Here is a 12,402-nt window from a genome sequence, read left to right on the forward strand (position 1 = left end):
GAAGTTGTTTAGTCATGTCCAACTATTTGCAACCCCATGTACTGTAGCCTACAAGGCTCCTCCATCCATGAAATTGTTATAGCCACGCTTTCCGGGAAACAGACTCACTCAGAAGGACAATGCAGATAGTGGAGTGCAGTTTATTACGCCGGCGGGCCCAAGGCAGAGTCTCCTCTTAGCCAAGGACCCCGACCAGCATTTGTGAAAATCTTTTATACCCCATGTGTCCAAATCCACTACCCCAATTCCCTTGAGACTTACATAAACAAAGGAAGGGTAAATACAACTACAATAACCCCATCATTCACGTGTTATGTGTTCAAACAGTCAATAATCAATAAGCCCGCAGTTAGTTAATAACTGATAAGCCTGTGCTTACATTCTGATAGCTAGTATCCGGAGGCAGGGGTGATTAGTGTCTGTTCTTCAAGATTCCCCTGCCCAGAGGGGGGTCTTATCCTTCCATTGTCATTCCCACAGGCGCTAAGCACAGAGTTCAGAGTCCACTGGAGAGGTGGCCACGCACGATCAGCACAGACAGGCCTGAGATGGAGTCCAGGCCCTATGAATTCCTTCTTCAAAATCTCCTAGGCAAGAGTACTAGAGTGCATTGCCATTTCCTTCTCCAGGGGATCTTCGCCACCCAGGGATTGAACCCAGGTCTCCTGCATTGCAGGCAGACGCTTTACCATCTGAGCCTCCAGGGAAGCCCATGTTTTGGTATTAGGCTGGCCAAAAAGTCATTTCTTTTTTTTTTTTTTTTAACTCGTTTATTTATTTATTTATTTTTTTAATTTATTTTTTTTGTCATACATTGATATGAATCAGCCATAGATTTACACGTATTCCCCATCCCGATCCCCCCTCCCACCTCCCCAAAAAGTCATTTCTGTAACATCTTATGGAAAAACCTGAATGACCATTTGGCCAAACCAATATATGGGCTGCCAAAGTGATGTTATATGTGTTTTAAGTAAAAACATAGTAAGATCCACTCTTGTGAATTTTTAAGTAAAAATACACTCCAGGCAGGTAAGTCCTGTCTTTTCTGAGGTTTCCTGTGCTCCTAGGACACTGCAACAGACCGCTACCTGGGGCGTACGGGTTTTCTGCTCAGAGAGTGTACCTCCTGCTGCATCATTATCTGGCTCTTTCAGCTTAAACGCAGCCTGTGTTCCCCACTGCAAACTTCACACACTCACACCAGCTGAGATTCTGTAAAATGGTTCAGCAGTCCTCAAGCAGGCTATAGAAATGCCAGGGCCTGTCTCATTGGCTCAGCTCTCACATTCACCCCCAAATATTACTGGAGAGGAGAGAGACAATCCCATCTCAAGGATCTAAGGACAGCCAGAAAGGGTGAGAAGGGAGGCACCTCTGTCAGGCTTTTAAGAGTCCATTTCTAGGGACTTCCCTGGCAGTCCACTGGTTAAGAATCTGCCTGCCAATGCAGGGACGTGGGTTCGATAACTGAACTGGAAAGATCACACAGGCCGTGGGGCAACTAAGCCCATGCGTCACAACTACTGAGCCCACGTGCCCTAGAACCCGTGCTCCCCTACAAGAGAAGCCACTGCAATGAGAAGCCTGCGCACAACTAGAGAGGAGCCTCTGATCTTGGCAAATAGAGAAAGCCTGTGCGCAGCAACAAAGACCCAACACAGTCAAAACTAAATACATATCTAAATAAATAAAAATTAAGAAAAAAAAAAAGAATCCCTTTCTAAACTCAGGGGCAGTTCATTTTGAGCCTTGTGGGGAAGACAATGCCTTCCCTGGGACCTGGAGGGGCTTCTGGAAACCTCTCTTCAACCTCAGATGAGACTGTTGCTTTCTGATCTGATGTGCTTTCTAAACTAGCACAGTTTCACCTCCTGTTGTTGTTGCTTAACTGTAGTAAGGGCTTCCCTGGTGGCTCAGATGGTAAAGAATATGCCTGCAATGCAGGAGACCTGGGTTGGATCCCTGGGTCAGGAAGATCCCCTGGAGAAAGGAATGGCTACCCACTCCAGTATTCTTGCCTGGAATAAAATACATACAACATAAAATCTACTATTTTAACCATTTAAAAGGACAGTTCAGTAATATTAAGTACATTCACTTGGTTGTATAACCATCACCACCATCCATCCCTGGAACGATTTCATCATCCCAAATCAGTTTCCTCTTATTAAAATATTTTTAATCTGATCTTAGCCTTTACTTATTTGAATATTTACTTATTTAAGAGTGAATTAGAGGCTTCCTTGGAGTCTTCCAGTGGTTAAGACTCCACACTTCCAATGCAGGGGGAACAGGTTTGATCCCTGGTTGAGGAACTAAGATCCCATATTTAAAAAGAAGAAGAAGAAGAATGAATTAAAAGCAGGCTCCCCAGCCCTTCACTCGAAAATGACCTGGCAGCCCCGAGATGAAGGTGTGATAGAAATCTCTCCCCTTGTGGCTGCGATTAGCTGGTTCAGGCCTCACTGGCTTAGCCCAGCTTGGGGCTGTGAAACTGCAGGTCTCCTCTAAGCAGAAGGGTGGGTGGATCCCTAAGGGGACAGGCCTCTTGATTAGCTCCAGCCCTCCCCTCTGCTCTGGCCATGGCTCCATCAGAGAGGCTGCAGTCCTGCCCACCCTGTAAATTGTCTGGGGTTTGCGTTGCCTCTACCTTTCCACCCCAGACCTCACGGCTTCCCTGAGCCTCTGCAAGGCTCTCTAAGAGTTGTTGGTTAGTCACTAAGTCGTGTCTGACTTTTTTGACACCCCACAGTCTGTAGCCCACCAGGCTCCTCTGTCCATGGGATTTCCCAGGCAAGAATACTGGAGTGGGTTGCAATTTTCTGCTCCAGGCAGTCTTCCTGACCCAGGGTTTGAACCCACGTCTCCTGCATTGGCAGGTGGATTCTTTACCACTGAGCCACCTGGGAAGCCCCCCTCCAAGAGCACGGAGAGGAACGTGTGCTCCTTCCTCGGAAGCCAGGCTATCCCGCCTTGGGCGACCCTGGGGCTGATGGCTGGTCGTCAGGGTGAAGCCTGCCAGTCTGTGAGGAGCGTGACTGGCTTCCAAGAAGGAGTTCGATCTTAGAAGGAGTTTCCGCTTTGCTCAGTGGTTCCAGAGGCCCCTCATTCACTTTAGTCCCATCTCCTGACAGGCTTCCCTGAGGTGCCTGGGCTGCCTTCCCCGGCGACCTTCCTTTTGTCCTTGGGTTCTCACGAAAGTGAATGACCCAGTGTTCCAGGCCATTTCCATAGGACTTGAGGAGAAGGGTTTCTGGGCTCTGTGCGGTCCTGATAAGGCAGGCCTGGACAGGGTTCACCGGTTTCAGTAACGGCTTGGCTCACTTTGCCAGAAAAGGGAGGGCTGGTCCCACAGGGTGCTGGGGTTATACCGACCCTCAGACAGTTTGCCCAGGGACCATGGCTGGGTAGGAGTGGGGGTGGGGGTAGAGCAAAGCGGTAGGGGTCCCAGGCCTCAGGTCGGCTGGGGTCAGAGAGGATGGGACAGAGGTGGGGGCAAGCCCCACCCAGCCTTGTTGTTCAGTCTGTAAGTTGTGACTTATAGACGCTGCGGCTCCATGGACTGCAGCACACCAGGCTCCTCTGTCCTTCGCCGTCTCCCAGAGTTCGCTCAAACTCACGTTCATTGAGTTGATGATGCCATCCAGCCATTTCATCTTCTGTCGCCCCCTTCTCCTCCGGCCCTCCATCTTTCCCAGCATCAGGGCCTTCCTTTCCCACCCAGTCTTACCCCTCCACTTCTGCACCCCACACCGCCCTCCTCCATGTCTCTGAACTGCAGCACTGCACTCCAGTAAGTGGAGGAGGGACCAGTCAACCAGCTGTGTGCTGTCCAGCAACTTATTTAAGCTTTCTAAGCTGTATTAAAAAAGGGGGGGGGGGGGGGCGGATTCTAGAAAACACTTACCCAGAGGATTTTTGGAAGGTTAAATAGGAAGCTCCTTGTATAACGCCAGACACTCAGAGAGTGTGCAATACACATCACTTTCTCTCTGCTTTCTTCTCTGTAACAGTCTCGTGCCCATTGTTTTGCTTTATCAGGGAAGCTAGGCAAGCTGGCAGTTCCCGGCAGGAGTGGGGAAGCCACTGTTTTCTCTTTGTGCCCGGAAATACTGCTACCAATGGATGGCTTCCCCCACCAGGTAACACTGGAGTATCGAGACCCCGGGCAGAATGGATGAATGGACAAATGCTGCTGTGGAGGAGAAACAATGTCCCCAAAGACCTGCCCTTTACCCAGACTCACCAAGGACACCTATTATTCACGTCACTGCCAGTAAAAATTTCCAACCTGCAACCTCAATCCAGTTCAGTTAGAATCTGTGGGTGTGTGGCCAGCTTTGGGTATTGTTAAAAGTCCCCAGGTGCTTCTAATGTGTAACCAGGGTTAAGAACTACTGGTCTAGTCCAACCTCCCCATTGTAGAGATAAAAACACACGCGGGGGAGAAAAAAGTAATCTCAGAAAAGTTAAAAGTAATAAAATATTTAAAGGGACAGGCAGAATTTAATATAAAGTAGGACCCCCAAAATCCAGTGCATTCATGCTCAATCAAGTCTGACTCTTTGCGACCCCATGAACTGTATGCAGCCCATCAGGCTCCTCTGTCCACAGAATCTTCCAGGCAAGAATACTGGAGTGGGTTGCCATTTCCTCCTCCAGGGAATCTTCCTTACCCCGGGACTGAACCCTCGTCTCTTGCAGCAGGTTTTTTTCTTTTTTTCACCACTAGTGCCACTTGGGAAGCCCACCCCAAAGAGGGAACCAATTATTATTTCATTATTTCTATTATTACTCTAGATAGAGCTGGCATCAGGGACAAATGACTTGCAAAATCACACAGGCCCTCGTGCCTAGAAGGGTCCTGTGTTAGTTTAAAGCTCTGTTGTTGCTGTTTCGAATTTTCAAAGTTTTTTTAATAAAGGGGTCCCACATTTTTGCACTTTGCACTGACCCTGGCCCAAGATCATACAGCTCTTAAAAGCAGAGTGGATTATCACCTCATTAAAGAAAGAGGAAAAACACGATTAAAGCAAAGAGGCTTGTTGGTGTGGGGCTGGTCTGGGTCCACTCCCAGGGAGGTTCCTTCTCTTGTTCATTCCATCACAGGGAGGAGGCTGGCCTTGCCTCTCCTGGAGGAAGTAGGGTAAGAGCTTCAGAACTTCCTCTTACTAGCTATAAGAGGCCCTCTGAGCCTCACTTTTCTTCATCTACAAAAGGGAGGGAATAATGCCTGTGAAATATTGTGAAGTGTGTTCCTCTAGATGCTAGAATGTGAGGTGTGTCCCTCTAGATGCATGACTGTCTCTCAGTTCAGTTGCTCAGTCGTGTACGACTTTTTGGGACCCCATGGACTGCAGGACGCCAGGCTTCCCTGTCCATCAGCAATTCCTGGAGCTTACTCAAACTCATGTTCATCAAGTCAGTGATGCCATCCAACCATCTCATCCTCTGTCATCCCCTTCTCCTGCCTTCAATCATTCCCAGCATCAGGGGCTTGTCCAACAAGTCAGTTCTTCGAATCAGGTGGCCAAAGTATTGGAGTTTCAGTTTCAACATCAGTCCTTCCAATGAATATTCAGGACTGATCTCCTTTAGAATGGACTGGTTGGATCTCCTTGCAGTCCAAGGGACTCTGAAGACTCTTCTCCAACACCACAGTTCAAAAGCATCTTCAGTGCTCAGCTTTCTTTATAGTCCAACTCTCACATCCATACATGACTACTGGAAAAACTATAGCTTTGACTAGTCGGAACTTTGTCGGCAAAGTAATGTCTCTGTTTTAATATGCTGTCTAGGTTGGGCATAGCTTTTCTTCCAAGAGCAAGTATCTTTTAATTCCATGGCTGCAGTCACCATCTGCAGTGATTTTGGAGCCCAAGAAAATAAATCTGTCTCTGTTTCCATTGTTTCCCCATCTATTTGCCATGAAGTGATGGGACCAGATGCCACGATCTTAGTTTTTTGAATGTTGAGTTTTAAGCCAGCTTTTTCACTCTCCTTTTTCACTTTCATCAAGAGGCTCTTTAGTTCCTTTTCATTTTCTGTCAACTCTAGATGCTGGAAATATATAACTCCCCACCATGTGCTCCAAGTGCAGCCTCGTCAGGTCCTTTTCTTTCCCGCTGCAAGGCTCAAGCACATTAAGTCCCAGACTTCAGCTTTTCTCACACAAACTAAGACAGAAGCAATTGTGGAGAAAGTTTTCATTCTGGAGCAGGGTGTGTAGGCTTCAGAGCCCTTAATGAAGTGTTGCTGCTACTGCCCTCTGGTGGTAATATATCTGTATCTGCACAAATTCATAACATCCTTCGGGGAAATACAAAGATGCTTGATAACAACAAAAAAAAATGATGTTGATGTTTGGTAGAAACCAACACAATACTATAAAGCAATAATCCATTAAAAATAAATACATTAAAAAATAAAAGGGAATAGTAGAGGGAAAAAATAACTGATTGCTACTCTTCTAGACACTAGGGATACAAAAACAAATAAAACAGTTCTTGCCTTCACAGTTTAGATGTGAAACAAACTCTGAAAGAGATAGCTTAAATACAGTACAACAGGGCTTCCGTGTGGCTCAGTGGTAAAGAATCTGCCTGCGATGTGGGAGGCCTGGAGTCAATCCCTGGGTCGGGACATTCCCCTGAAGAAGGGAACGGCAAGCCACTTCAGTCTTCTTGCCTGGAGAATTCCATGGATAGAGGACCCCAGCTGGCTACAGTTCATGGGGTCAAAAGGAGTCAGACACAACTGATCGACTAACACTTTCACTTTTCAAATACAGTGCCATGTGATGTTTTAATAAAAACAATGACTCCTGACTTCTGGTTCCAGACAAAATGGAGTAGACATATTTATTCCTAGTCTTCTGACTAGTAAAAGCTAAAGTTTCCCTGGACATTCTACATAAACAAACATAAGAATATCCTGACTTTGCAAGAAGAGGCAGACCGGTCAGACCTCTTGAGACCCAAGAAATGACATAGTGGTGTGTACTCTGGATTTCTTTTATGCCTTTCATATCCAACCTGGTGCTGGAGAAGTGGTAACCTAATACACCAAAGGGTGCAGGCAAAAAAACCCCAACAAAACAACAGCAACAAAACCTGCTCTCTCTAGTCAAAAGAACAGGAAAGGGGCAGGCTAGTAAGACAGAAAACTTTTAGGCAATAATAAATCACTTCCGTCTGGCCAGAATTTAAAAAAACCCAAAGCAATGGCTCAGCCCTGTAAGAAAAGGCTGAGTGGGAGTCTCCAATTCCTGACTCGGACATCATGAGGTGGCCCCCTCCCTGGTCAGGGTGGCATCAGAGAAGGCCAAGTGGGGAGCTGGAATTTTTTTTAAGGGTATGAGAGGATGTTTCTTTATTTACTTAGGGCTGTGCTGGGTCTTTGCTGCAGCAAGTGGAGGCTACGCAGTATTTGTGATGCACAGGCTTCCCACTGTGGGGCACTCTCTAAATATGTGGGCTTCTCTTGCTGCCACATTGTCATACTATAGAGAGAGGTTGTCTCCTTCCACTCTAGGTCGATAGTCAATGCATGTATTAAATTCTTCCTGCTTTAAATACCTAGAATGGTTTCTGAGTCCTGCACTGACTGAACCCTCATCCCTTCTTTTTCCAGGCTTCCCAGGTAACCTTCATCACCTGGATTTTAACCCCTTACAGCTCTGTATTTCCCCTAAGACCCCATCTCCCACCCTTCCTTGACCCCCTATAGTGTTTGCTGGAATGGCAGTGTACTGTGAACAAACTTAACTATGTCCTCAGATCTTCACCTTCCTGCTCTCTTGGAAACCTGGCTAACGCCTGCTGATATTACTTCCAGTGTAGTTTCCCCAAGTACGGGCCGTTTTCCCTCTCACATCACTCATTCCACCTGGCCTGCAGGTAGGGGGAAGTTGTCCTTTGCCCTTCTCCATAAAACCCCAGCCTTTCTGACATTAAACCATACCCTATCTCCTTGTCACAGTTATCTGTAGATCCTTACCTCATTCACTGAACATTTGGGCCACAGGCTCACTGTCTCTCTCTACCACTGCCCCTCTCATCATTCTTGGTAACTTCAGCATCTGTGAAAATGATCCATCCAACATAGACCTCTCAGTCGGTCTTCCCAAGTTCCCCAGGCTCCCTTGCAGGTAGAGGTAGTGCTATGTGACCCACTGAGATTGAAGTCAAAATCTGATGGTGGGATGGATTCTGTGAAAGCTTTGCTTTCTTGCCTTGGGATCTGCTCTCTTCTTCCGACCTTGAGTACAAATGGGGTATATTGGCCAACTCAATAAAAGAGTAGAAGACAGGGAGAGAAAGAGAAACAAATATTAAATAAAGAAACTTTAAGGGAGATTGTTGAATGCAGCGGGGGAGAAGAAATGCAGAATAGCCAAATCCCTGTCATTGTTTTAAATGAAGACCTAACCAATCAACTTTACTCTTAAAAGTATTCTATAATAAGCCCCTCCTTATGAAGCTGATTTTTCGATCTAGGTTTGCAAGCATTGTACCCTGGGGACCTGCTTTTTGGAATCTGAATTTAATCCCATTTGTGATTCTGCTGTGTATAAAATCAAGGAGGAGGCTCTTCAATTGCTCTGAGCTTCAGTTTCCTCTATTTGTCAAAGCAAGAGTCTAATAATAACTCTTCAGAAGTTAGCTTGGTGAATAGGGAGCAAAATCCTGTCCCACGACCTTTGCACCTGCTTTTCCCTCTTCCTGAAACCCTCTGCTCCCAGATGTTCACAGGGCCTCTCTCCCTTTGTGTCCAAGGGGCCTCCCTGATTGCCCTATTTGAAACTGCATACTCCTACCTACTCTATGTTACTTTTTCCACCTAATTCTACTCCAAAGCTTTTATCATCACCTAACATATATGTTCCTCTGCCTTTTCTAAAGCCAGCTTGAACATCTGGAAGTTCACGGTTCACGTATTGCTGAAGGCTGGCTTGGAGAATTTTGAGCATTACTTTGCTAGCGTGTGAGATGAGTACAGTTGTGTGGTAGTGAGCATTCTTTGGCATTGCCTTTCTTTGGGATTGGAATGAAAACTGACCTTTTCCAGTCCTGTGGCCACTGCTGAGTTTTCCAAATTTGCTGGCATATTGAGTGCAGCACTTTCACAGCATCATTTTTTAGGATTTGAAATAGCTCAACTGGAATTCCATCACCCCCACTACCTTTGTTCGTAGTGATGCTTTCTAAGGCCCACTTGACTTCACATTCCAGGATGTCTGGCTCTAGGTGAGTGATCACACCATCATGATTATCTGGGTTGTGAAGATCTTTTTTGTACAGTTCTTCTGTGTATTCTTGCCACCTCTTCTTAATATCTTCTGCTTCTGTTAGGTCCATACCATTTCTGTCCTTTATCGAACCCATCTTTGCATGAAATGTTCCCTTGGTATCTCTAATTTTCTTGAAGAGATCTCTAGTCTTTCTCATTCTGTTGTTTTCCTCTATTTCTTTGTATTGATCACTGAGGAAGGCTTTCCTATCTCTCCTTGATTCTTTGGAACTCTGCATTCAAATGGGAATATCTTTCCTTTTCTCCTTTGCTTTTCACTTCTCTTCTTTTCACAGCTATTTGTAAGGCTTCCTCAGACAACCATTTTGCCTTTCTTTTCCATGGGGATGGTCTTGATCCTTGTCTCCTGTACAATGTCACAAACCTCCATCCATATTTCATCAGGCTCTCTATCAGATCTAGTCCCTTAGATGTATTTCTCACTTCCACTGTATAGTCATAAGGGATTTGATTTAGGTCATACCTGAATGGTCTAGTGGTTTTCCCTACTTTTTTCAATTTAAGTCTGAATTTGGCAATAAGGAGTTCATGATCTGAGCCACAGTCAGCTCCCAGTCTTGTTTTTGCTGACTATATAGAGCTTCTCCATCTTTGGCTGCAAAGAATATAATGAATCTGATTTCAGTGTTGGCCATCTGGTGATGTCCATGTGTAGAGTCTTCTCTTGTGTTGTTGGGAGAGGGTGTTTGCTATGACCAGTGCGTTCTCTTGGCAAAACTCTACTAGCCTTTGCCCTGCTTCATTCTGTACTCCAAGGCCAAATTTGCCTGTTACTCCAGGTGTTTCTTGATCAAATTGCCAACATCCGCTGGATCATCGAAAAAGCAAGAGTTCCAAAAAAACATCTATTTCTGCTTTATTGACTATGCCAAAGCCTTTGACTGTGTGGATCACAATAAACTGTGGAAAATTCTGAAAGAAATGGGAATACCAGACCACCTGACCTGCCTCTTGAGAAACCTGTATGCAGGTCAGGAAGCAACAGTTAGAACTGGACATGGAACAACAGACTGGTTCCAAATAGGAAAAGGAGTACATCAAGGCTGTATATTGTCACCCTGCTTATTTAACTTACATGCAGAATACATCATGAAAAACGCTGGGCTGGAAGAAGCACAAGCTGGAATCAAGATTGCCGGGAGAAATATCAATAAACTCAGAGATGCAGATGACACCACCCTTATGGCAGAAAGTGAAGAGAAACTAAAAAGCCTCTTGATGAAAGTGAAAGAGGAGAGTGAAACAGTTGGCTTAAATGTTAACATTCAGAAAACTAAGATCATGGCATCTGGTCCCACCACTTCATGGGAAATAGATGGGGAGACAGTGGAAACAGTGTCAGACTTTATTTTGGGGGGCTCCAAAATCACTGTGGATGGTGACTGCAGCCATGAAATTAAAAGACACTTACTCCTTGGAAGGAAAGTTATGACCAACCTAGATAGCATATTAAAAAGCAGAGACATTACTTTTCCAACAAAGGTCCGTCTGGTCAAGGCTATGGTTTTTCCAGTGGTCATGTATGGATGTGAGAGTTGGACTGTAAAGAAAGCTGAGCACTGAAAAATTGATACTTTTGAACTGTGGTGTTGGAGAAGACTCTTGAGAGTCCCCTGGACTGCAAGGAGATCCAACCAGTCCATCCTAGGGGAGATCAGTCCTGGGTGTTCATTGGAAGGACTGATGTTGAAGCTGAAACTCCAGTACTTTGGCCACCTGATGCGAAGAGTGGACTCATTGGAAAAGACCCTGATGCTGGGAGGGATTAGGGACAGGAGGAGAAGGGACGACAGAGGATGAGATGGCTGGATGGCATCACCGACTCGATGGACATGAGTTTGAGTAAACTCCAGGAGTTAGTGATGGACAGGGAGGCCTGGCGTGCTGCGATTCATGGGGTCGCAGTCAGACAGGACTGAGCAACTGAACTGAACTGAACATATATGTTACTTCCTTCTTTGGCTCCCCCTACTGGAATGTAGGGGGATGGCTGGATGGCATCACCAAATCTGATGGGCATGAGTTTGAGTAAACTCCCGCAGCTGGTGATGGACAGGGAGGCCTGGCCTGCTGCAATTCATGGGGTCAACAAAGAGTCGGACACGACTGAGCGACTGAACTGAACTGAACTGAACTGGAACGTACACAGAAGGCAATGGCACCCCACTCCAGTACTCTTACCTGGAAAATCCCATGGACAGAGGAGCCTTGTAGGTTGCCGTCCATGGGGTTGCTAAGAGTCGGACACGACTGAGCGACTTCACTTCACTTCACTGGAATGTAAGCTTCCCAGGGCAAGGACAGTTAGCTCTTTTGTTCCCTGTAATGATTATTTATTGAATGAATGATGAACAACAGGTGTGTGTTTTTAGTAAGCAAGATCTTCTGGAGAAGCTTTTGGCTACCCACTCCAGTATTTTTGCCTGGAGAATTCCATGGAGAGAGGAGCCTGACAGGCTACAGTCCATGGGGTCCCAAAGAGCCAGACAGGACTGACTGACTTTCACTTTCACTTGACACATTAACACTAAAAAAATGTTTGTTGCTCTGACAGTCGATGGATTAGGAAACGTCCAGGAACAACTCTACAAAGTATCACTGGTGGTCTTTCTTGAGACAATTGGCTCAGAGAATCTCAGGATTGGAAGAATATTTAAGGTAGCCCAGTTCTAGCTAGAAAGTTTAGATTCTCCTCTGCTGTTAGAACCAATAATAGGAATCTCTAGGATCTAGAGCCACAACTTTTTTACAATTGAGGATTCTTCTATTTGCAAATGAAGGATCCTTTTCATTAAGAATATTCTCCCTGAAGAGGGACATATGTATACCTATGGCCGACTCATGTTAATGTATGGCAGAAACCAACACAGTATTGTAAAGCAATCATCCTTCAATTTAAAATAAATATATTAAAAAAAGAATATTCTCCTCAAATGTAAAGGCAAAATAAAAAATATAGAACTGTAAAAAACTTGGAAAATGCAACCAAAAAAGCCAAAACAAACCTTTAAAACCATCACCATCTTACTACCAGATACACTTAAATTTTCCCTACACAGTATTAACAGTTTAAAAATATATATGCAG

Source organism: Cervus elaphus, chromosome 13 (assembly GCF_910594005.1).
Source record: "Cervus elaphus chromosome 13, mCerEla1.1, whole genome shotgun sequence".
NCBI classification, from domain to species: domain Eukaryota; kingdom Metazoa; phylum Chordata; class Mammalia; order Artiodactyla; family Cervidae; genus Cervus; species Cervus elaphus.